The sequence below is a fragment of the Schistocerca nitens genome, chromosome 3, assembly GCF_023898315.1.
Source record: "Schistocerca nitens isolate TAMUIC-IGC-003100 chromosome 3, iqSchNite1.1, whole genome shotgun sequence".
NCBI lineage: Eukaryota > Metazoa > Arthropoda > Insecta > Orthoptera > Acrididae > Schistocerca > Schistocerca nitens.
The window spans coordinates 53,526,532-53,534,398 of record NC_064616.1 but is presented as its reverse complement, the minus strand read 5'-3'; positions in this window follow the sequence as shown (position 1 = coordinate 53,534,398).

The following is a 7,867-nucleotide window of genomic DNA, read 5'->3' as shown; positions in this document are numbered from 1 at the left end:
TTTCTGTTGCTCCTCATTACTTTTGTCTGTTTACTCTCACTCCATCATGTGTGGTCATTAGACTGTTCATTCCATTTAACAGGTCCAGCAATTCTTTCTCAGTTTCACTAACAATAGCAATGTCATCCACAAATCTTATAATTGATATCCTTTCACTCTGAATTTTAATCACACTCTGGAACCTTTCTTTAATTTTAGTCATTGCTTCTTTGATGTAATGATTGAAAAGTAAGAACAAAACACTATGTTGATGTCACATATCTTTTTTAATTCAAACACTTCACTCTTGGTTTTTATTAGTTTTTTTTCCTCAGGATTTGAAACATGTAGCACATTTCACATTGTTGAACACTTTTTCTAGGTTGACTAGTCCTATGAATATGCCTTGATTTTTCTGAAGTATTACTTACATTATCAAGTGCATCAGCAGAACTGTCTCACTGGTGCCTTTGCCTTTCATAAAACCTAATTTGTCATTACTATTTATCGTGCAAATGATCCATTGAACATGAAACTGACTGACCGACAGACAGACAGACAGACAGACAGGCCATCAGTGTACTCTTTCTAGCTATCCACTCTCTTTGCATTTAACAATGGAGTTTCTTCTGCTGTCTTAATGTTGACGCATTTGCTTTTAATTTTACCAAAGGATGTTTTGACATTTCTGTATACTGCATTAGTCTTTCTGATGACCATTTCTTTTTCAATTTCTTCATATTTTTTTGCATCCATTTTGCCTTGGCTTCACTTTTTAGTTATTTAATTTCTAAACGACTGATGGTGCTGTATTCCTGTCTTTTCCAGAACATTTTTGTACAGTACTTTCTTCTTTCGTCAATCAATTGAAGTATTTCTTGTTTTACACAAGGTTTCTTCAGTTACCTTTCTTGTACCTACATTTGTCTGTCCAACTTACATTGATTGTCCTTTTAAGAGACATCCAACTGAACTGCCTTGTGTGGTATTCATTATTGCAGTATGTACAGCCTTGGAGAACTTTAAAAGCACCTCATCATTCTTAAGTTCTTCAGTATCCCACTTCATTCCACATTGATTCTTCTGGATGATTCTCTTAGATGTACGTAGGCCCTGTCCTACATAGAGGTTGGTGAGTGAGAGCTCTTCTCATCTCTATGATCATAAGGATGAACACCACAGTCAGATAATTAGTTTCACAGCCACACAGCTTGTAGTCCCTCACTTTCATTCACTCTCTGACTCAACAGAACATTTACAATCTATAGGGGAATGGCACAATGTTCAACTCTTGTCACCCCTTACATGTCTTGAAATCTCTGTGGCTGCTATGCCATTTCCCTTTATTCCCGTGTGCCCTGGTATTCTTTCTATGTTTTTTTAGTAAGTGTGTTCTGGGTACATCTGTTGAAATGCTTGAAGAGCCCTAAGGTAGCCAGAACAGACAGTAAACTTTGTCATTTAGTTTCAATTCATTTGCTCTAGGGCCTTCAGAATCACTTATAGTTCATGATGTTATACTGTAAACACATGTGTCAAGTGGTTCCTGAAGACATAGTCAGGGAAAACTTTTAAGCAGTTGAAGGATTCTACCTTTATACACACCTTTATACACAATCTTAAACAATGTGGTGTTTATCTAATATATTATAAAACAATACAAAAAATAACATTTCTAAAATTAGTAAAAATTAAAACAACTCTTGGCTTCTTAAGAAGCCAAACTGGTAGTTTACACCAACCTTGGCATAAAACATTACTATTCACCACACATATTTCCAGAATTCGTCTCTCTACCTATATCCCAAATGGTTTGTTGTTTGCAGATGATTATTGGAAGATTGCTTCGTGGGTGGGAAAGCAATGCAATGGTATGCAGGTGCCTGGGGTATTTGGAATATAGACTCTATAAATGATTAACCCACTCTCATGAGTTAGATAGTTTTTAAATTAGAAATCTCTTTTTGACCACAGTAAACGATGACGTGCATCCACGTGTGTTGTGGAGACACACATATGCAACTGATGAATGCAATCTACAAACAATGGCTGATACATACCCCAAGTAGAATGCAAAAGAACTGCATACTGTCTTTTTTTGATGCAAATGGGTTGTCTGACAAGACAGAGGACAGTCTGGTCTCTATGTGACCATTACAAACAATAGTACAAACCAAACTCAGCACTACTCTGTGTGAAGACGGTGGGCAGGGGACTGTAGAATAGAATCTAAATCATTGGTATTGGGTGCTCTTCAATGAAGAGTGCAGGGTTTCTGTGAGTCCCGATTATTGTTATTGAAGTACGTGCAGATGGCCAGGTAATAATGCACATCTCAAGTATTCAGTCACATGAGTTTTGCTGGCAGGTGGGTCAGTCATGTTTTGGCCTGGTATCTCACTGCCTTTGTGACTATTTTGAAGACACTGTAACAGTATCAGGACAAGATCCTCCAACTTATTGTCAGCCCTACAGTTGACATTTCAGCTACTGGTTCATCTTTTAAGATGATAGTACTTGATCATAGTGCACCCATAATTTGAACACATTCCTCCAGGAGGTAGGAATGAAATAAATGCATGGCCTATGCCATCCAATGACATGAACCTACACTATGTGATCAAAAGTATCCAGACACTCCCAAAAACATTTTTTTTTCATATTAGGTGCATTGTGCTGTCACCTGCTGCCAGGTACTCCATATCAGCAACGTCAGTAGTCATTAGACATCGTGAGAGAGTAGAATGGGGCACTCCGCGGAAATCACAGACTTCTAACGTGGTCAGGTGATTGGGTGTCACTTGTGTCATACGTCTGTGAGCGAGATTACCACAGTACTAAACATCCATAGCTCCACTGTTTCCAATGTGATTATGAAGTGGAAATGTGAAGGGACATATACAGCACAAAAGTGTACTGGCCGATCTCGTCTGTTGACTGACAGAGACCGCTGACAGTGGAAGAGGGTCGTAATGTGTAGTAGGTAGACATCTACTCAGACCAACACATAGGAATTCCAAACTGCATCAGGATCCATGCAAGTACTATGACAGTTAGGCGAGTGGTGAGAAAACTTGGATTTCATGGTCGAGCGGCTGCTCATAAGCCACACATCATGCCGGTAAATGCCAAACAATGCCTCACTTGTTGTAAGGAGCGTAAACATTGGACAATTGTTGTGTGGAGTGATGAATCACGGTACACAATGTGGCGATCCGATGACAGGGTGTAGGTATAGTGAATGCCCGGTGTACATCATCTGCCAGCATGTATAGTGCTAACAGTAAAATTCGGAGGCAGTGGCATTATGGTGTGGTCGTGTTTTTCATGGAGGGGGCTTGCACCCCTTATCACAGCACAGGCCTACATTGATGTTTTGAGCACCTTCTTGCTTCCCACTGTTGAAAAGCAATTCGGGGATGGTGATTGCATCTTTGAGCACGATCGAGCATCTGTTCATAATGCACGACCTGTGACGGAGTGGTTACATGACAATAACATCCCTGTAATGGACTGGCATGCACAGAGTCCTAACCTGAATCCTATAGAAGACCTTTGGGATGTTTTGGAACGCTGACTTCACACCAGGCCTCACCGACCAACATCGATATCTCTCCTCAGTGCAGCACTCCATGAAGAATGGGCTGCCATTCCCCAAGAAATCTTCCAGCACCTGATTGAACATATGACTACAAGAGTGGAAGCTGTCATCAGGGCTAAGGGTGGGCCAACACCATATTGAATTCCAGCATTACCGATGGAGGGTGCCACAAACTTGTAAGTCATTTTCAGCCAGGTGTCCGGATACTTTTGATCACTTACTGTACCTCAGCTTATTCGACATCAGTTGAAACTTGCAGTATGTCACACAAGAAAACTTTGTCACACACCAAATGACCTCAGGAGGCTTGCTGCTAAAGAGTGGAACAGGTTTGAGCAGCAATGCTTGGACATCTCTGTAGATAGCAATCTGAGTAGGAATGGCGCATGTTGCACTGCCTAGTATAGAGTACATGGTGTTGAATGTTATCTAGCAGCAGATTTTAATTTTGAATTTGCACAAAGATATGGACTTTTGAACAGACTGCAGTTTTTGTTTTTATTTCAGTAAAGTAATTTTTATTTTGCTTCAGTAAGGCTTATTATTTCATTTCCTGTTGCTGTTGAGGTCTATCTGTACACATTCACATATACACTGATAAGCCAAGACATTATGACCACTGCCCAGTGCAACATTGGATGCCGCCTTTTGGTGTTGTGGACACATGACATGGTAACAAAAGTACCTAAGTGGAGCAGACATAGACAGGGATCACCCTAGTGAATACATGGGCTGCAAACAGGGGAGTCCATTGAGATAAGTGGCTTTGACAAAGGGGCACATTATTATTACACAGACCCTGTGAATGAGTATCTCAAAAATGGCGGAGCTGGTCGAATATTCACATGATACTGTCGCAAGCATCTATGAAAAGGGGTAGGATAATGAAACTATCACTAGGCACTAAATCGTTGGACGTTCATGACTCTTCACAGAACATAGGGTATGGATGCTTGTCTTCTGTGTAAAGTGGCACCTCTGCCGAAGTAGCACAATGCTGGTGCACGTAAAATTGTTTAAGAGCATGCTGTTCATTGTACATTTTTGAACATGGAGCTCTGCAGCAGACCACCCATATGTTTCACATGCTAACCTAATGACATCATCAGTTATGATTGCTGTGGGCATTGGACCATTGGGATTTGACTGTTGATCAATGGAAACATGCGCTCTTCAGGTGAATCACATTTTTGCTACACTAGGTCACTAATTGCCTCCACAAATGTTGCCGTCGAGCCGAACAGTGGATCAAAATGTGCAGTGCACCATGGACACAGGCTAGTGGGAGTAGTATTGTGCTATGGGAGACGTTCTCCTGCACTTGCATGGGACCTGTGGCAGTAATCGGAGACACACTGACAGCTGCAAACTACCTGCATCCCTTCATGCTTGATGTCTTTCCCAACAGTGAGATCATCTTCCATTAGCATTAATTGTCATTATCTTAGAGCCAGCACTATGCTGCATTGGTTTGAGGAGTGAATTCACATTGATGTCTCAGCAACCAAATTTGCCTGATGTAAATCCTATGGATCTCGTCTGGGTCACTATCAGGTGCCATCACTGCATACATAAATCAGCAGCCCATTATTTACATGAATTATGTGACATTTGCGTAGACATATAGTGCCACATACCTTGATAAACCTACCAACAAACTGGTGCATCCCTGATATGCAGAATCAGTGATGTATTTTGTTCAAAAGATGGACGTACTAGCTGTTAAGCAGGTGGTCATAATGTTTTGGCTCTTCAGTGCATACATGTGGTGCAAAACCTTTTTTGAGCAGTTTAATTTGTATGCTTGTCTCATCATGAATAACTGTCCCTTAATATGAAGTGGCAGGTCAGTGCAGAGGCTGAGAATGGGGTTCATTTTGAAGTCCCTGTGGCCAACCTAATACCGTCAGTATATCCAGTATGATAGTCTTGCTGGTCCATACACCATGCATCCATAAACACCCCAAGACTCCACAAAAGCTATATAAAACTGTAGTAAGCAGGCTCATCTGCACCCCATGTGATATATGCAATACATTTTAAAATTTTAAGATGCTTGAGGGAGTGAGTACTCAAAAATTTTGTGGTGTCCCTGAACTTTATTTCAAGAAGATTAAAACCTAACAGTAATGGTTAAAAACAACAGACTCAGAATTTTATGTTGAAGACCAGTTTTGGTGGCCATTCTTTCAGCTTCCCAGCCTCTTAATAGTCATCTGCAGCTGATATATACCTGCTGCAAAATTGGAAGAGGGAGTAAAAAGTGAAAAATTGCCTGCAATAAAGAGCATTAGACAGTCCTGTGCTCATAATATTATCAGCATATTAAAAGCAGGGTCACACTTAATACACAACCTTGAGGGACACCATTATCTCATACAAAATGATATAATAAGGCATATCTTAATATCTAAGAAATGTGGGAAGAAGAAAAACTATACAAAAAAAAAAAAAACCAGGAATATGTCCCCGGAAGTCTCATGTATGAAACTGTTAAGAGGATACTGTGATTGCAAGTAGCATCATAGATCATTAGAAGGTAAGGAAAGTACATATTAGGTGTTACTTGCACAGGAAAACCTGTTATATAGCCATTTTCAACAGGGTAGGGTTATCAGCAGTAGAATGGTACCTCCTGAAGCCTTGCTGATAGTGGCCTGGAGTCTAGCATTCAGACATGGTGATGGTTGACAGTCCACTCGAATTTAATTCCCATTCAGCTCTTGAAGGAAACACAATGATAGCTATTTGGTCATGTCCGATTCTTTACTCGCTTAAAGAGGGAAATTAAAACAGTTTCCTCCCATGAGTTTGGGAATCATCGGCTTTCCTATAGTAAGTAAAAATTTCAAGCAAGATTTCCTCCACATTTATGATGTGGTACTGCAGAATGCTGTAATAAATTTTATCATGACTTGGAGCCATGTCATAGGCTGCAAAAAAGCCAAATCCAGTTCCCACACAAAGAAAGAACCACTGTAAACTTCATCATTAATGGAACCAAAGTCTCAGAGCAGTGATGATGATTTGAACAAAATGCTCTCGTGTGGTCTGCACAAAATCCCTCTTGTTGCTCAAATGGTTCACAGTCTTTATTACAGTTTTAATGAAGCACCTCCCATCTCTCCCACTGAAATCCTTCTAATGCCTGTCCATACCCCCTTGGTTTAGTAGTACGACTGACAGAGCTGTGGAACTGTTGCCACCATCTCTTTTCCATCCTTTGTATAACAATGCACTTTTGTTAGCCCTCACCACACAAAAGGCTGCAAGATTCTCACAAGATAGCCTACACTTTAAGCTCTACAGAGCCACTCATTCACCTGCCCTGGATTGCAGAATGGTGTTCATCATTTTGCCAAGGGACAAGTGCTGTCCATCTCTAGCATGGATAACACCAACAGTGCGTCATGGTATGGAAGCAGTGAGGCCTTGGTAGGTCAGTGGGGATAGTTGGCATCACATCTGCAAACACAGGTCACCTAATTCCTGTAAGTTCTGGGGAGGAGTGCGATGACCTCTGAAGCCACGTTCAGTCACATCCCAGATGTGTTTGATCAGGTTCACATTTGGTGATTTGGGGGGCCATCACATCAATTGTAACTTGTCACTGTCTTCCGTGAACTACTCCATCACAATCCTGGCCTTGTGACATGGTGCATTATCTTGTTGAAAAATGCCACAGCCATCAGGGAACATGATCTTCATGATGGGATGTACATGGTCTGCAACCAGTGCATGATACTCCTTGGTTGTCACAATGCTTTACACGAGCTCCACTGCACCAATGGACACCCATGTGAATGTTCCCCAGGGCATAATGCAGCTGCCACCAGCTTGTCTCCATCCCGCACTGCAGGTGTGAAGAAGGCGTTCCCCTGGAAGATGATGGATTAGCACCCTCCCATCTACATGATGAAGAAGGCACTGGGATTCATCAAACCATGAAACTCTCTGCTACTGTGCTGATGTCCAACGTCTATGGTCATGTGCCCATTTCAGTTGTAGTTGCCGATGTCATGGTGTTAACATTGACACATGCATGGGTCATGAGCTGTGGAGGCCCATCGTTAGGAATGTTCAGTGCACTGTGTGTTCAGAAACACTTTTACTCTGCCCAGCACTAAAGTCTGGTGTTAGTCCCACCACAGTTTGCTGCTTCTCCTTTTATACCAGTCTGCCAGCCTACAACGTCCGACATCTGTAATGAGGGGTGGCCACCCATCCCCATGACTTCCGGACGTGGTTTCACCTTGGTATTGCCACATGTTGAAGTCACCACAGCAC